Source organism: Ranitomeya variabilis, chromosome 2, assembly GCF_051348905.1.
Source record: "Ranitomeya variabilis isolate aRanVar5 chromosome 2, aRanVar5.hap1, whole genome shotgun sequence".
In the NCBI taxonomy this organism is placed as follows: domain Eukaryota; kingdom Metazoa; phylum Chordata; class Amphibia; order Anura; family Dendrobatidae; genus Ranitomeya; species Ranitomeya variabilis.
The window spans coordinates 270000375-270020214 of NC_135233.1; positions in this window are offsets into that span (position 1 = coordinate 270000375).

Genomic DNA, 19840 nt, shown 5'->3' on the forward strand with positions numbered 1-19840 from the left:
TGCCCTGTTAACCCCACAGGAGTTCACAGCTAACTGCCGAGCTGAAAGCAGTCTGTGGTCACGCAAACATACAATCTCCTCACCGGAGGAGCCGGTATTCTAGGGGCTTATTTCAGCCGGGGCCCTAAATCCATGCACACAATCTCCTCACCGGAGGTGCCGGCATTCAAGGGGCTTGTTTCAGCCAAGTCCCTGAACACACATAAATGTGACCACACTGGCGCATGCACATAACAGATTTGATACTAGCGCTTGGCCGTGCGGCCAAGCGAGCCTTATATAGCTGCAGCAAGTAAAAGACGTTCCTAGAAAGACCAATGAGAGACTACCATACCTGAGCACGTGACCCTAGATCTCCACTGAGAGATCTTGCCCTGGGCATGCTCAGTGTGTGCAGAGCAGGACTTAGTCCTAGCACCTACAGGACCTTCCTGAAAGGACCAATGGACTTAGCTGCAGTATCTGACCATGTGACCCTCGATCCCCATTGAGAGATCTTACTCAGGGCATGCTCAGAACGAGAAAAGCAGGGCTTAGTCCCAGAAGCGTCTGCTCGCCACTGCCCAGCACTGACTTCAATGGCAGAAGCAGGAAAAGCAGCAGTAACTCTTTGTACAGAGTGGGACTGAGCAAGACGCTGGGACCGACAACTCCACTGAGCAGGCTCCACTGCAGCAGGAGAAGAATGGGAGACCGCAACGGAGATGGCCTGAGATTCCCCCTGTGCAGAGGCGGGAACTCGACCCCTAACAGAAGGGAGCGCCGTTTGACTTTTTTAACACAAAATTGGCTGGAATCAATGGCGGGCACCATGTCACGTTTGGAGACCCCCTGGTGTGCCTAAACAGTGGAAACCCCCAATTCTAACTCCAACCTTAAAACAGCCCTAACCCCAACCCTATCCCCCAACACACCCTAACCCTAATCCCAACCCTAGCCACATCCCTAACCCCAACATCACCCTAACCTCAACACCACAACCGTAACTCCAACACAACCGTAACTCCAACAAAACCATAACCCCAACAAAACCTCTACACAACCCTAACCCCAACACAACCCTAACCCTCGCCCCAACCCTAACCCTAGCTCTAACCCCAACCCTAACTCTAGCTCTAACTCAACCCTAACCCTAATCCTAGCCCTAACCCATACTGCAAAGAATGGAAAAAATATTTTTTTTTATTTTATTATTTTTATCTAACTAAGGGGGTGACAAAAGGGGGTTGATTTACTATTTTTTTTATTTTGATCACTGTGATAGGGTCTATCACAGTGATCAAAATGAACCAAAAGAAAAAATCTCCTTTTCTTGCCAGATACCGGCAGACAGATGTCGGTGAGTGCACTGCACCTGCGCCTGCCTTTTTGTCTTCCAGGAAGATGACGCGGATGGCCGGGGATGGAGCAGGAGGCTCTGGGGATGGCGGAGGTACCGGGTGGGATCGGGGATCACAAGACTGGGGACGGTAAAAACTGAACCCTAATCATGTTCTCCGGGGCCTCAGCTACCACAGATAGCCAAGACCATGGAGATTTTCCGACACTTGGGGGCACTATACACTTATTTATTAGCACCGTTAAAAAGTGGAGCTGATAAATAAGGCCCATTAACTGATGCCATTAAAAGGTGTACCAGTGGTCATTAAGGGGTTAAATTAACTACCACTGCAGTGCTTTTTTCAGGTCTGGAGTGGTGCTTCTAATGCAAGGTCCCTGCCCCGGTCACATAGTAACATAGTAACATCGTTATTAAGGTTAAAGGAAGACTTTAAGTCCATCTAGTTCAACCCATAGCCTAACCTAACATGCGCTAACATGTTGATCCAGAGGAAGGTAAAAAAAAACCATGTGGCAAACAGTAAGCTCCACATTGGGGAAAAAATTTCCTTTCCGACTCCACATACGGCAATCAGACTAGTTCCCTGGATCAACGCCCTATCAAGAAATCTAGTATATATAACCTGTAACGTTATACTTTTCAAGAAAGGCATCCAGTCTAGGGTTGAGCGAAACGGGTCGGCCATTTTCAGAAGTCGACGACTTTTGGCAAAGTCGGGTTTCATGAAACCCGACCCGACCCCTCTGTGGGGTCGGCCATGAGGTCGGCGATCTTCTGAATCTGGTATCGGAATTCCGATACCGAGTTCCGATATGTTTGCGATATCGGAAATCGGTATCGGAATCCACATTTAAGTGTAAAATAAAGAATTAAAATAAAAAATATTGATATACTCACCTCTCCGGAGGCCCCTGGACATCGCCGCTGGTAACCGGCAGCCTTCTTTGCTTAAAATGAGCGCGTTTACGGCCTTCCATGACGTCACTGCTTCTGATTGGTCGCGTGCCGCTCATGTGACTGCAACGCGACCAATCACAAGCCGTGACGTAATTCTCAGGTCCTAAATTCCTCATTCTAGGAATTTAGGACCTGAGAATTACGTCACGGCTTGTGATTGGTCGCGTGAGCGGTCACATGGGCGGCCGTGACCAATCACAAGCCGTGACGTCATCTAAGGCCCTTCACGCACTCATTCTTAAGAAGGAAGGCTGCCGGAAAGAAGAAGAAGAAACCGAGGGTGAGTATATTCCTATTAGGTATATACTCACCCTCGGACGCGCCCTGCTTCTTTCCTAGAATTAGGAATTTAGGACTTGAGAATTACGTCACGGCTTGTGATTGGTCGCGTGGCGGTCACATGAGCGGCACGCGACCAATCAGAAGCCGTGACATCATGGAAGGCCCTGAACGCGCTCATTTTAAGCAAAGAAGGCTGCCGGTTACCAGCGGTAAGGTCCAGGGCTCCAGGCTGCGTCGGAGAGGTGAGTATATCAATATTTTTTATTTTAATTCTTTATTTTACACATTAATATGGATCCCAGGGCCTGAAGGAGAGTTTCCTCTCCTTCAGACCCTGGGAACCATAGTATCCCATTGCACTGCATTGGGTTTTGTGTTTTGGCCGACCCCGACCCCGACTTTTTTATAGGATCGGCCGATTTCACTCGACCCGACTTTTGAGAAAGTCGGGTTTCGTGAAACCCGACCCGATCCTATAAAAATAAAAGTCGCTCAACCCTAATCCATCCCCTCTGAAATTTAAGTAATGAATCACTCATTACAACATCATACAGCAGAGAGTTCCATAGTCTCACTGCTCTTACAGTAAAGAATCCGTGTCTGTTGTTATGCTTAAACCTTCTTTCCTCCAGACATAGAGGATGCCCCCTTGTCCCTGTCTCAGGTCTATGATTAAAAAGATAATCAGAAAGGTCTTTGTACTGTCCCCTCATATATTTATTCATTAAAATAAGATCACCCCATAGCCTTCGTTTTTCCAAACTAAAGAGCCCCAAGTGTAATAATCTATATTGGTATTGCAGACCACCCAGTCCTCAAATAACCTTGGTCACTCTTCTCTGCACCCACTCTAGTTTAGCTATGTCTTTCTTATACACCGGAGACCAGAACTGTACACAGTATTCTAAGTGTGGTCGAACTAGTGACTTGTATAGAGGTAAAATTATGTTCTCCTCATGAGCATCTATGCCTCTTTTAATGCATCCCATTATTTTATTTGCCTTTGTAGCAGCTGCCTGACACTGGCCACTAAATGTGAGTTTATCATCCACCCATACACCCAGGTCTTCTTCATTAACGGTTTTGCCCAGAGTTTTAGAATTAAGCACATAGTTATACATCTTATTACTTCTACCCAAGTGCATGACCTTACATTTATCCCCATTAAAGCTCATTTGCCATTTTGTCAGCCCAAGCTTCTAGTTTACATAAATCATCCTGTAATATAAAATTGTCCTCCTCTGTATTGATTACCCTGCAGATTTTAGTGTCATCTGCAAATATTGAAATTCTGCTCTGTATGCCCCCTACAAGGTAATTAATAAATATGTGAAAAAGAAGAGGGCCCAATACTGACCCTTGTGGTACCCCACAGCTAACTGCGACCCAGTCTGAGTGTGCTCCATTAATAACCACCCTTTGTTTCCTATCCCTGAGCCAGCTCTTAACCCACTTACACATATTTTCCCCTATGCCCATTATTCTCATTTTATGTATCAACCTTTTGTGTGGCACCATATCAAAAGCTTTTGAAAAGTCCATATACACTACGTCCACTGCGTTCCCTTGGTCCAGTCCGAAACTTACCTCTTCATAGAAGTTGATCAGTTTGGCATTTTCTCCTTTTTTTGGCGCCTCTCTGTTCCCGTGGTGCTATCTTGTGACCACACCTTCTGACTATCAGAAGGTACTTCACAAGCTCTCAGTGAATGTCTATGAACAAGCAGAACAAGGCTCTCATAGACTTGTAAAGTTGTGACCTCTGGCTCACTCCATGAAACACTGGAGTGATCCAGCTGGCAAAAAATATTGGGAGATCAACAGGAGCGACATTGATAAAGGTGAATACGGAGGCAGACGAGTTTAAGAGTCGGGTTAGGGACCTTATATTAAAAGCACCACTCCAACGGTAAAATAAAGAAAAACACTGGAGCAGCGCTTTAAGAGGTGATATCACTGTAGCTATTCATTTACCTTAGTGCATTCCACTTATTACCCACTATGCATTTTCCATTTATTTTCCCACACTGAAAAATAAAGCCTTTCTTTACTTTAAGGCAGCAGACAAGTTAACTTTTCGGCAGAGCTCTCATTACACAGCCCTTTTCCTTCCAGAAAGATTTACAGTAATTTGCAAAGTCTCCTTTCCCTGGAGATTTGCAAAGCCTTTACTTAGCTCAGTGGCTGCGCAATCATCAGCCTGTGAATAAGTAGCCCCTAGCTCCGTCTCACAGAGCGCATGAAATAAAATGTTATTTTATTTCATTACTACATGGTTTAGAGCTCGGTGCTTATCTTACAGACCACAACCTGACACTGAGGAGCGATGCCCCGAACAAGGAAACACTCTACCGTCTATAATGATGATGGTTATCATGAAAGTCACTGTCAAGTTAGGAAGACCTTAGGCAAATCACAAGCATTGTGACCTGGAGCTTCAGGTAGCAATGAGTAGACAGGCAGAGGATAGCCATCTTCTCTGGTGAAATAACAAGTTATGCAATAGTTGAAGCCTGTGGGGCATGGTGTGAGCTAAGGAGCGGGTTAAATCTATCACAATGTGCGGATTAAACGTGCACAACTCACAAAGGTATTAATAAGGCATGGACTAAGTAGGTTAATTAGTTGTTATCAGATTTCCTTTCTTGATCGTAAGCTTCTTGGGTTAGGAATTAATTGCATGTGATTATATGGAAATGAAAGTGTGCTATTCTAATCAGGTTACCATCAGATAATCCATGACTGCAGTGGGGTTTTTTTTCCCTCCGATCTTAAGTTAGAGTTATCTATTAATAAACCTTCTCCTGAAGTAATCCTTAGCTCAAGCTCCATGGGAGGGGGAGTTATTAAAAGGCAGACATAGCAGACAGCAGCCGCGGGCTAATAACCCCCATGTCACTACGGCCGCTGTGCTGAATTCAACCCGTAACAGACTGTCTGACTTTGAGAAGCCGCTGATACTGCTGGAAATAATGGGGTTATTTTTCCTCCGTCACTGTCCCTGCGGCCAGTTTAGATGGTAGAGAGAAAACTGATCAGGATGCTGCAGTGATATAGTATCGCACGTCGGGCTCTATTGTTACACAGGCATTGAAGGTAAGTAAGGCTCCATTAATGTGTTAAATAGCCGAGCCACGTACACAGAAATCCACACTGGACCAGAACAGTGAATGGAACAAAACACTTCAGGGACATTTTAATCAAAGAATAAAATCTTCACTATACACTGATAAGACAGAAAGCCAGACATAAAAGTAGCAGACGTAATCCCTGTCCCAGGGAGCCTACAATTCTACTTATATTTTATAATCCAATTATAAGGCAATAGGGAGGAAGAAAAAAAAAGAAGAGAAAGTTATAGTTAACTCTTCAAATTTCCCGTTCTTGAAACTCAATAATACAGCTCCATGGAAGGTGGTTGTCGATAGCTATAAACCAATTAATGGGGTAAAATAACATTTATCCCAAATTTTAAAGAGAGATTCTTACTGAGCTATGAATTATTTCTGACACAAACATTTATATTGTAGATTGGCAAGCTATCGTACCAGAAAGTACTTTTGTTTTGCACCTTGGAATCATGGAGATCATATTTTACTTTTGTAGCTGTAAGAGGTCACATTTTCATGGAAAACTTTGGGCTTTTTTTCAGAATTTTAACTTCTTTTTTTTTATTTTAAAAAATGTAGAAATACCGTAAATGAAAAATAGTAATTTTCACAAATGAAAAAAGTTGTTAAACCTAATTTAAGGGTCATAGCAGATATTAAGATTCTGAATTTATATATTCAATTTATTAATTGTAACCTATACTTAAACAACTTATTCATACATTTCTGTGTATGTTTTGTAGTAGTATGTTGTGTTTTAAAGTAATTACATGGAGCTTTAACCACTATGTCTACAACAGCAATTAGGCTTTGAGAAAAGTCTAAGTCGAACACAACATGAGATTTGTCTGATATGTAGTAAAACCTTGATTACTTTCAAACCTGTGTCCAGAGTTCTTCTTTAGCCTACGAGTTTTCGGATCCTACATTTGCTGCTGCAGAAAGAAAAGGTCTGAAGAGCAAGTGACCACCTAGAAAGTCAGGTCCCAGAAAAATCATTTTGATGTAAAATGCCGCAAGTCAACTCTTAGCGTCTTCTCTTCTTGTATTATTTTAACGTGCTCTGTAACTTTTACCCACTCTTACTTTTACCTTCTTTTCTTACAGTAAAGTAAGTTCGCCATCAACACTTGAAAGGACAATTATAGTATGGATAGATTCAGTAAGAGCTATAATTTTTACAGTCCCTTTATGAACTACTTTTATTGTGCAAATCAATTTTTTTATACACTTTGTCCTTGTCTCAGATTCCTAGAACTGCTCACCAGTACATTAGAAGGTGCTTGCGAATGCGTAGTGAGGCAATTCATTTGCCAAGGTTTAGGATTGTCCATTTGTCAATTTAATATCAAGCATTGCTTATATAGCACTTTAAGGGCATTATCAGCTCTGTCCCCAATGGGGCTCACAATCTAATTCTATATTAGTATGTTTTGGAGTGTGGGAGGAAACCAGAGAACCTGGAAGGAACCCACACAAACATGGGGAGCACATACAAACTCCTTGCAGATGTTCTCCTTGTTGGAATTTGAACCCAGGACCCCAGTGCTACACAGCAACAGTGCTAACTACTGAGCGATAGTACAGTGCTAACCATTGAGCCACAGTACAATGCTAACCACTGAGCCATCATGCTGCCATCTTTTGCAGTTACAGAGAAAAAGCTTATATGATACACGTCACATAATATACTATGATGCAGAACATCCATCAGACCTATAAACTGTCCACTTCAAGTGGTTTTTTCTCCAAGAAAAAAATTTACCCTGCTCTTACCAATTTAATATATTTTATATTATTAATATTGAGGATCTAATAACATTTGAGTTCAAGAGTGTGTTTCAAGGCTCCTTTGCAGAACTAGACAATTATACAGAGCAAAAAAAAGTATCATACTGTGTTATTATGTCTGGTAAAAGAATGGACACCATGAGGAAAACTCTACACAACCCATTATAGTTAATGGGGTCTACCGGGTGCTGCCGATGTCCATCATGTAACAAATCTAGCACTTCTGCTAATCATGTTCTTGTGCTCTTAGACTAGAGCAGAATTTAGAGTTTAAGCAATGAGCAGAGCCTATATTGTGATCACTGAAATTAACCCCATGCCATAATTCTATATGACGCTGCGACACTGCATGCTTTATATGAGCCCTGTAGGTTTGCTATCTTCCTTTTTACACACCACAAGCTGTCTGTAAAAGATCCAACAAAGTAGAGATCATTGCTGCTGACACATCTTGGGGCCATGGTTTTAATTGGAATCTGGGGAATGCCATATTGCACAAATTTGCTGTGATCATTAACCCCCTGGTTTCCTCACGAGTCTTGGGGTTCTTTATATCCAAATCCGACATTAAGAGAAGGGGTTCATAGGAGACAAAGAAATGAAGTCAATGTTTGCCAGCACTGAAAGGGTGGCAGCATATAAGCATGCCTTGATATATTCTTACTCAATAAGAATATATCAGCGGGTGCTCCTTATACATCTGGCTATGTCCCAGTTTGTCTCAGACCGCCTGCTCTGGAGCTTTTCCGAGCTGCATTGATTTACATGTCTTTTGCATTCTAACATCTCTTCTGTCCCTCCTTACGGCACCACAAAACCACCCAGCAGAAACACAAACGGTATCCAAGAAGTGAAAGTAAGTGATGCTTAGCCAGCTTGTGCCACTTTCCTACCTCATGCCACACTATGTCCTTGTTTCCTCAGGAAAAATCATTTTTCACTCAGTCTTTTTGGCCTGAGGGGAACTCACGTTCTGTCATAGTAACCTTCTACTTCACCTTCCTGTCCCTTCCAAGCACATCACTAAATCCCTCTAGTTATTTGCTCGATTCTAAAAATCTAAATGTATTATAATTTTTGCTGGGATAAAGCGGTTGTGGGTATTTCTGTAATATATGCCGGGCTAAAGAAAAGAACGTCACAGTCACGGTCTTTTTTGTTTTTTGCAGAAATATAATTCATAATTCTTCAATCTACAGTCAAACTAAAATCCAAAGCACATTACGCAACCGTAATTGAAAGTGCTGATAATTTATGATCACATGCGCTGACAAAAAGATGTTCATAATGAAATACGAGTTTGGAATTGCCTGAAAGAATATGAAATCTAAGCCTCCTCGGAGGAAACATAGATTTGCACCAAAACTGGGAAATTTTCTGGTTTTTAAGAGGTCATGCAGACATATAAATCGTATGCGTGCTATCCGATTTTTAATCGGACAGCACATTGAGCCATATTATTCAATAACGCTGGTCAGATAAATTATTATTTTGTCAGTCCGAGTGTCCATGAGAAAAAAAATCACAGCATGTATTACTTTTGTCCAAGTCTCAAGTCTTATTGATGCAAGAAAAAATCAGATCCCGCAAAAACCATCAGCGTAGCATCTGATTTTTATGGATAGATTTCTATTACAAACCTAGAAAACTGTGTGTGATCATGTACGTGTTTAATATAGTTGTATGAAAACGGATCTCACTCGGATGGCATATGGATGTAAAAAAAATGGACTCACAGATGGCACATGGATGAGAATAAGAAAACAATTGTCCGAGTTTACTGTATGAAGCAAGGATGAATTTTCATACACTCGTCTGCAGGTATCCTTAGTTTAATAAATTGGATTTTTGTGGATATTGTCGGCACTGCTGAACAAATAGAAATCCGGACGTATTGATGAAAAGGAATGGTGGTTTTATTCAACGCGTTTCGAAGTATGGTATTTCGAAGTTTCAAAGTGGGGTATTTCCTGTGGAAGAAGTCATATATAGACTTCAAAACGCATTGAATAAAACCACCATTCCTTTTCATCCATTTGTTCAGCAGCATGGACAATATCCACAAAAATCCTTTGTATGGTTCCTGATATGGTCAATCTTTGACCCATGGATCTGTGGCAGCTGTTGTTTATATGCCCTATAAAAGGAGCACCAGGTGAGCAGTTTTCTGAATAACAGATTCTGAAATTGTCGGATAAGACCCTATGTGTGCTTCTTCTCTCCTATAGTTTCTTAGTTTAATAAATTTGCATAGTCACTTACTTTTTCCATGTTGTCTTCAAATCCTGTGAACTGTTGAAGTGAAATTTTGGAGCTAATATTGGTGCACAAGATGATTAACTAGAGTACTCACAGTATTGTGTTTAGTGTCACTCAAAGGCTTTAGTTTGGGACACAACATCAGCATCATCATTTAAGAAAATATTTAATTGCCAACCCTTTTCAAGCATTCTTTGTGTACCCTAATATGTGATATACTACCCCCTCTGTAATGCATGGTTTGGTTTCGGAAGACATTTGTTCTTCATAACAATAGTTTGTTCACTAAAAGTCCTATCATCAGTATTCTTAGGCCTTTTAATACAATCCTGGAGTACGGCTAGAGAAGACTGGACCCACACCTGCCCAGATCAAGCTCCAGATCAGATTCCAGATCAGTACAATAATCTCTTTACAGTAAAGACTCCTAAATTATCAGACCCTCAACCCCAAAGTTGGAAACGTCAGTAAATTCTTATACAAAACATAAACATAGGGAACTTTCTCCAGCTTTTTTTTTTTTAAGCCTTTACCGACATTGGACATACTTGTAGATGCAATGTTGGAACCCTGTCATTGATGTGTTTTAAGAACTGTTTCCTGTAAGATGATGAGTTATTCAGAGTCATCTGTCTGTAAAGGTACCTTCACACGAAACGACTTTGTAACGATATCGCTAGCGATCCGTGACGTTGCAGCGTCCTGGCTAGTGATATCATTTAGTTTGACACGCAGCAGCGATCAGGATCCTGCTGTGATGTCGCTGGTCGCTGAATAAAGTCCAGAACTTTATTTGGTCATCCGATCGCCGTGTATCGTTGTGTTTGAAAGCAAAAGCAACGATACCAGCGATGTTTTACACTGGTAACCAGGGTAAACATTGGGTTACCAAGCGCAGGGCCGCGCTTAGTAACCCGATGTTTACCCTGGTTACCAGCGTAAAAGTAAAAAAAACAAACAGTACATACTCACCTGCGCGTCCCCCAGCGTCTGCTTCCTGACACTTACTGAGCGCCGGCCCTAAAGTGAAAGTGAAAGCACAGCGGTGACGTCACCGCTCTGCTGTTAGGGCCGGCGCTCAGTCAGTGTCAGGAAGCAGACGCTGGGGGACGCGCAGGTGAGTATGTACCGTTTGTTTTTTTTACTTTTACGCTGGTAACCAGGGTAAACATCGGGTTACTAAGCGCGGCCCTGCGCTTAGCAACCCGATGTTTACCCTGGTTACCCGGGGACCTCGGCATCGTTGGTCGCTGGAGAGCTGACTGTGTGACAGCTCCCCAGCGATCAAACAGCGACGCTGCAGCGATCGGCATCGTTGTCGCTATCGCTGCAGCGTCGCTTCGTGTGAAGGTACCTTAACACTCACAGGTAAAGACTAGCTTTGCTTGTTGCTGTTAACTTGTCTGTTACAAACCACTGTCAATCCTTGACAGCAGCATTTTACAGTGCTTGGCCCAAGGGAAGTCGCTGTTCTAAGAAGCCATCATCCACCCAAGTGATGCAATAGTGGAAAGCCAATGGATTGCCATGACATTCGGGGGTCTGCTAAACCTTCAGACCTGTAAAGATGGAACTTCTATGAAGGTTAGCCTGTGGCTGGAGTTCATAGCACACCATAATTTTTACTGTATACAATAATACTTTGGTATTGCTGTACATAGCACAAGCAATTGGCTGATCACAAGTTTAAGTCCCTAAAGGGACTAGCAAATTACTTAAAAAAGAAAAAACTTTTTTTTAAACATATGAAAAAGAATAGTTTGAATCCCCTCTTCCCCTCATTAAAAAAACACAAAAAATGTGTACACAAGATGTACACATATGTGCTATATCCATGTCCATAAAAGTCTGATCTATCAAAATATAAAAAATAAAGTCGATCTGTAAATGCAGTGAAGAAAAAATTCTGAGCACTGGAATTACGTTTTTTGGTTGCCACAGCACAGCAAAGATTTGCAATAAGAAGGAATCAAAACAACGTATCAACCCCAAAATGGTGTCATTAATACCCCTTTCCGACATCAGGAGTAATATTACGCTGACGTCGGACTCCCTCCCTTTGATGTGGGCTCTGGCAGCGAGCGCACATCTTTCCAGGGACATGTCAGCTGTTTTGAACAGCTGACATGTGCCCGCAATAGCCGCGGGTGGAATCGCGATCTACCTGCAGCAATTAACCAGTTAAATGTCGCTGTCAAACTCTGACAGCGGCATTAAAATCACGCTTCCGGCAATCGTGCCGGAAATACACACACCGGTGACCCCGTCATGTGATTGTGGGTCACCGGTGTGTTGGCATGACAACCTGAGGTCTCCTGGAGACCTCTATGGTTGTCAGTGCCGGCTTGCTGTGAGCACTACCCAGTGGTCGGCGTTCATAGCAAGTGAGCAATTTTGCTATATAGAGGCGATCTGAACATCGCCTCTATGTAGCAGAGCCGATCGGGTTGTGGCAGCTTTTAGTCTCCTATGGAGAATATTAAAGCATGCCAAAAGTAAAAAAATATATATATATACACTCACCGGCCACTTTATTAGGTACACCATGCTAGTAACGGGTTGGACCCCCTTTTGCCTTCAGAACTGCCTCAATTCTTCGTGGCATAGATTCAACAAGGTGCTGGAAGCATTCCTCAGAGATTTTGGTCCATATTGACATGATGGCATCACACAGTTGCCGCAGATTTGTCGGCTGCACATCCCAAAGATGCTCCATACAAGGCAGGATGGATCCATGCTTTCATGTTGTTTACGCCAAATTCTGACCCTACCATCCGAATGTCGCAGCAGAAATCGAGACTCATCAGACCAAGCAACGTTTTTCCAATCTTCTACTGTCCAATTTCGATGAGCTTGTACAAATTGTAGCCTCAGTTTCCTGTTCTTAGCTGAAAGGAGTGGTACCCGGTGTGGTCTTCTGCTGCTGTAGCCCATCTGCCTCAAAGTTCGACGCACTGTGCGTTCAGAGATGCTCTTAGGCCTACCTTGGTTGTAACGGGTGGCGATTTGAGTCACTGTTGCCTTTCTATCAGCTCGAACCAGTCTGCCCATTCTCCTCTGACCTCTGGCATCAACAAGGCATTTCCGCCCACAGAACTGCCGCTCACTGGATTTTTTTTCTTTTTCGGACCATTCTCTGTAAACCCTAGAGATGGTTGTGCGTGAAAATCCCAGTAGATCAGCAGTTTCTGAAATACTCAGACCAGCCCTTCTGGCACCAACAACCATGCCACGTTCAAAGGCACTCAAATCACCTTTCTTCCCAATACTGATGCTCGGTTTGAACTGCAGGAGATTGTCTTGACCATGTCTACATGCCTAAATGCACTGAGTTGCCGCCATGTGATTGGCTGATTAGAAATTAAGTGTTAACAAGAAGTTGGACAGGTGTACCTAATAAAGTGGCCAGTGAGTGTATATATAAAAAAATTAAAAAATATAAAAGTTCAAATCACCTCCCTTTCGCCCCATTCAAAGTAAAGCAATAAAAATAAAATCAAACATAGACATATTTGGTATAGCCGAGTTCAGAATCCCCCGATCTAGCAATTAAAAAAAAAGGATTAACCTGATTGCTAAATGGTATAGTGAGAAAAAAAAGTTAAAATGCCAGAATTACATACAAAAAACCAGTGTGGAATTGCACTTTTTTGCAATTTCACCGCACTTGGAATTTTTTCCCTGTTTTCTAGTGCATGACATGGTAAAACCAATGGTATCACTCAAAAGTACAACTCGTCCCGCAAATAAAAACCCTCACATGGCCACATTGATGGAAAAATAAAAAAGTTTTGGCTCTGAGAAGAAGGGGAGCAAAAAATGAAAACACAAAGCCAAAAAAAGCTCCAGGGGTAAGGCCATGTGCACACACTGCGGATTCCATTGCTGAAATTTCCGCAGCGGATTTGATAAATCCGCAGTGCAAAACCACTGCGGTTTTTACTGCGGATTTATCACGGTTTTTATTGCGGTTTCCGCTGCGGATTTTCACCTGCAGTTTCCTATTGGAGCAGGGGAAAAACCGCTGCGGATTCCGCACAAAGAATTGACATGCTGCGGAAAATAAACTGCTGCGTTTCCGCGTGGTTTTTTCCGCAGCATGTGCACTGCGGATTTCATTTCCCATAGGTTTACATTGTACTGTAAATGCATGGGAAACCGTTGCGGATCCGCAGCAAAATCCGCAGCGTGTGCACATACCCTTAAGGGGTTAAAAACATTAGCTCAACACGAAAAAAATAAACAGCTGTAAAACACAACTTCATTAACCAAAAAATAAAAATACTACGGGTCTCAGAAAATGGAGACACAAGCACATTTTTAAATTTTTTTTCCAAAATAAGTTTCACAAATTAAATAACAACAACCATACATGTTTATTATTCTTGAAAAATGAAGGTGCCTGCTAATTATTATTGCAAAATTAACTCAATAAAAACAAAATCCAAAAAAAGAATTTCAGACTATTATTTTTTTGGTCATTTTGCAGTGCTTGATTTTTTTCCCATTTCAACTTCAAGCCATTATTATAAAAGCATATGAGGAATGAATTCTAAACAAAAAAGTGCTTCATGGGTTAATGGTCAAGTACCCAAGATCCCCACTTTGTACCTCCTTTCTAAGGTCCACAAAGATGCCGTCAATTCACCTGGGCGTCTGATTGTGTCCATTATAGAAAGTCTATGTGATCCAATTAGCAAATTCAATGATTTTTACCTAAAACCTACAGTAGAGACATTACCATTTTATGTCAGAGACACAACGGACATCCTTACCAGGGATGATGGCAATTTTGTGGATAAGGAAACCTTACTAGTCACAGATGACATCAAAACATTGTATACCTGCATCAACTGTATCAATGGTTTAGATGGAGTCCACCTCTTCTTGGGGGCCTCCGACCTGGACTGACATATGGGAGAGTTTTTTCTTGAGCTGTTGCAGTTTGTCCTTACCCACAACTTTTTTGTATTTAAAGATTCATTCTACCTTCAGATATATGGCACGAATATGGACTCGGCCTGTGCCACCTTGTACTCCAATCTCTTCCTTTATTCTTGGGAGAGATCCATTTTTGGTGACTTGGGCATGGGGGTCACCGACCATGTGCTGTGCTGACTCAGATATATAGATGACATCCTTTTGTTGTGGTGATGGTGAGGGAAGACACAGCAGCTCAACATATTCATGAACCAACTTCGTACGAATTCACGTAACATCAGATTAACCTATAAACATGATTCTAAAAGGATTGACTCCCTTGACATCAGCCTTGAGATTGATGACAAATTTTTCTTACAGACTGATGTGTATAAGAAATCAGTCTCAGTCAATTCCTTAATACACGCTGAATGTGCTCATAACTTAGCCACCATAAGGGCCGTCCCAGTTGAACAGTTCCTAAGGATGAAGCTAATTTGCTTCTCGAACAATATGCAGGCCAATGACTTGAAGGCGAGGTTCGAACAGAGAGGGTACAGTTGGAGACAAATTCAATATGGTTATAATAGGGCAAGGGCCACCCCCTGGAGCCATCTGCTGTATCAAAATAAGAACAGAGATAAAAGTGATTAGATTTGCTTTATATCTACATAAAACATGAGTGGACAAACATGAGAGTGATTCTTGCCAAACATTGGGCAATACTTAAGACAGAATACTTATTCAGCTAATTCACCACTAATGACACGAATGAGGTCCAAAAAGCTTAAAAATCTTTTGGTAAAGAGTCATTATGTTTCAGAAAAATCAAATTTTCTTTATCAAACGAACCAACTTTAGGATGCTTTACTTGCGGCCACTGTCTTGCCTGCGCCAATGTCCTTCAATTCACCACACTCGACTCGGCAACTGGAGAAAAACAGTTTCAAATTAAAAACCATATATCGTGCAGTAGCACGAGTATAATTTATTATCCTACATGTAGCTGCCCACTGATTTATGTGGGCCTTACATAGAGAGAACTGAAAATTAGAGTGCGGGAACATGTGCAGGACATTGGTGCAGCCAAGACAGTGGCCGACCTTTCTGAATTAAAGACAATCCCCCGGCATTTTAAGGCTTACTATAATTGTGATGAAAAGTAATTCATGGTTAGGGGCATAGATGCTATTCATACCAGGATTAGGGGAGGAAATATATAAAAAACTCCTAGCATAATGCAAAGCCAAGTGGATTGTGACATTAGGCACATGACTCCAATCTGTCTGAATGAATCACTCAGTTTCACTTTCTTTTTATAAATGTTGATAGTCTTTCTGGGTGTGCTCAGTCTATTTCCCTCCAATTGTAAACATATTTTATATTATGTCTTTATGTGTATTCATTCTTCTTTATGTTTTGTTTCAGTTCTTTATTAAGTAAAAGATTCTTCCCTCAACCTATGAGATTGTCCTCTATTGCATGGAATAAACCATTGTCAGCTCCTTGATACAGACAATGGATATGGATCTACATTATAATATTCCTGAAATATAACTATTAAAGAATGGGGTACTTGTAACATGTTGTTAAAATTCTGTACCCACCTGGTATATTTACAAACTTATTATAAATATTTTATATGCATCTGTTTAGGTGCTTTATATGACCTGCAGTAACAATTTACTGACATCTTTGACCTCCAGTGGGGCTGTGGTGCACGTGTGAATTTTTCTACCACTGATCTCATTGTGCCGTCCTGCATCTATACAGTTGTGCTCAAAAGTTTACATACCCCAGCAGAATTTTTGCTTTCTTGGTCTTTTTTCAGAGAATATGAATGACAACACCAAAACTTTTCCTCCACTTGTGGTTAGTGGTTGGGAGAAGCCATTTATTGTCAAACTACTGTGTTTTCTCTTTGTAAATCATAATGACAACACAAAACATCCAAATGACCCTGATCAAAAGTTTACATACCCTGGTGATTTTGGCCTGATAACATGCACAGAAGTTGACACAAATGGGTCTGAATTAGTGATGAGCGAGTGTACTTGTTGCTCAGATATTCCCGAGCACGCTCTGGTGACCTCTGAGTATTTATGACTGCTCGGAGATTTAGTTTTCATCACGGCAGCTGAATGTTTTACAGCTACTAGCCAGGCTGAGTACATGTGGGGATTCCCTAGCAACCAGGCAACCCCCACATGTACTCAGCCAGGCTAATAGCTGTAAAACATTCAGCTGCCGCAAGGAAAACTAAATCTCCGAGCAGTTACAAATACTCGGAGGACACCCGAGCAACGAGTACACTCACTCATCACTAGTCTGAATGGCTCCTAAAGGTAACATGCTCACCTGTGACCTGTTTGCTTGTAATTAGTGTTTCTTGACTGGCCAAGCCAGAGCCCTGACCTAAACCCAATTGAGTATCTCTGGAGAGACCTGAAAATGGCTGTCCACCAACGTTCACCATCCAACCTGACGGAACTGGAGAGAATCTGCAAGGAAGAATGGCAGAGGGTCCCCAAATCCAGATGTGAAAAACTTGTTGCATCATTCCCAAGAAGACTCATGACTATACTAGCTCAAAGGGTGCTTCTACTCCATACTGAGCAAAGGGTCTGAATACTTATGACCATGTGATATTTCACTTTTTCTTTTTTAATAAGTTTGCAAAAATTTCTACATTTCTGTTTTTTTTTCAGTCAAGATGGGGTGGAGAGTGTTGTGAATTTGGATTCTGGGCTCCCCCGGTGGCTACTGGTGGAATTGAACTGGTGTCTTCATCTTCTCTGTTCACCTGTTCCCATCAAGATGTGGGAGTCGCTATATAACCTTGCTGCTCTGTTAGTTGCTTGCCGGTCAACAATGTTATCAGAAGCCTCTCTGTGCTTGTTCCTGCTCCTAGACAACTACTAGATAAGTTGGACTCTTGTCCATGTTTGTTTTTGCATTTTTGTTCCAGTGCACAGCTGTAGTTTCGTTACTGTGTCTGGAAAGCTCTTGTGAACAGGAATTGCCACTCTGGTGTTATGAGTTAATGCCAGAGTTTTAAAGTAATTTCTGGATGGTGTTTTGTTAGGGTTTTCAGCTGACCATGAAAGTGTCCTTTCTGTCTTCTGCTATGTAGTAAGTGGACCTCAAATTTGCTAAACCTATTTTCATACTACGTTTGTTATTTCATCTTAATTCACCGCCAATACATGTGGGGGGCCTCTGTCTCCTTTCGGGGTATTTCTCTAGAGGTGAGCTAGGACTTATATCTTCCTCTGCTAGCATTATTTAGTCCTCCGGCTGGTGCTGGGCATCTAGAATCAACGTAGGCATGCTACCCGGCCACTGCTAGTTGTGTGTTAGGTTTAGTTCATGGTCAGCTCAGTTCCCATCTTCCAAGAGCTAGTTCCTATATATGCTGATGCTATGTTCTCTTGCCATTGAGATCATGACAGGAGAGTGTGCATTAATGAGAAAAAAAATGAACTTTTTTGAATTTATGAAATGGCTGCAATGAAACAAAGTGTGAAAAATTTAAAGGTATCTAAATACTTTTCATACCCATTGTACAATTGCTCATTTTGTCTTTCTACCCAGCTAATTCTTCTCTTTTCTATTAAGTCTGTGACATCACGTGATTAAAAACTGACTAGCTGATTCCTTTTGCAGTGATGACTCATGCAAGGAAAATTGACCTCTATTTCTACATAGAGCATGAGTCATCAGTGCAAAAGTCCCTGGCAGAGGGAAGGAGGAGCAGCTGGGTGAGGAGTTTAAGACGGGGATGATTCATACAGTGCCATATAATATGATGACAGCAATATATTAAAAGGATAAAACATTGATGGGAGGAGGAGGAGTGCCTCTTTTAAATGTGTCAATGTGGAATAATAGGAACATTTTTGCTTTGTAATATATCTATAACTTTCATGCACTAGGGAAAGATATCTGAAACATATGAACGCAGGCAACAAATTTACAATGACAGAACATATGGTGTAGAGGTAAGCAGCCTCAACTTGATGAAGGGCAGAATCATTGCAGATACAGAGGCAAAAGTTTATACCGCATGAGAATGGTAGAGTAAAGATATACAGTGTTAAAGGGCCAACTTTGAATCCCATAGTTGTGTTGGAATCTGAATTCTTAGAATGTCATAAACTTATGATGATGATCCTGAGCAGAAACGAGTTGAACATTTAAGTACATTTTTGCTGTACTGTAACTCATGAGACCTCATTTGACTGTTAGCTAAATTAAGAACACCTGGGTACAATTTTTATGTCATAACAACTAAAGTAGACAAAAAATTCCCATCCAATATACAAGGAAATTTCATCAGTGACACAGAATTTGGAATAAATTTGGTAAGCCAATTTGAATTGTAAAGGGGAATGTTGACAAGTTGGGTTTAAACCAAGGTAATGTTGACGAAACCGGATTTTTGTCCCGGCGCAGCTTATCGAAATGTATCCCAAGCATATCAATTGAGGAAACTTGTAGAAAGTTTACTTTTGTATTAAAGGGTGAGAAATACCATTGTAATAAGTCTTAACAAAGCCTCCATAGCTGTCAGTTCTTATGCAGGGTACAGTTCCCTACAGCTAATGACATTTTGGCACTGGTTAAAGTGCATTTTCAAAGCAAGATACTTGGACAGAGAAGAGGGAAAATGTTTTACTCAGAAATGCTATCAGATAAGTTTGGTCCTGGCTATTTCCTTTTTAATGAAAGTTTAGAGGTCATTCACCTGTACATTAAATCATTTTATAAGATGTTCCAGAAGCCTTAGCCCCTCCTTGCTTTCATTTCGTTTTGGTTTGGAGTTAACTCTGTGGTCTGTGGGTTTGGCAGTATGGCTTACGTCTTCTATACCTGGACTAAATACTAGAAAACTGTCAAGTGTCTCCATGGTTACATACAATTAACAAACCTCATGTAAATTACACAGGAGTGAAAGGAGAAATAGAATGGAGTTGATCTACAAGATGAAATTATCCTGGGTTGATTTGTGGTCTGTATCCATGGAGACACATAGGTCTCCATTGAAGCTGTAGACATTGCATGGTAGGATATATTTTCGCCTTTCCCAACTGAGGAGCCCTATAAACAATAGATTAATGTCGGCCGAACTATGGTTTGATTAGTTCTTCAGCTAGAAGCTATCTTTCCCACCTGCTCC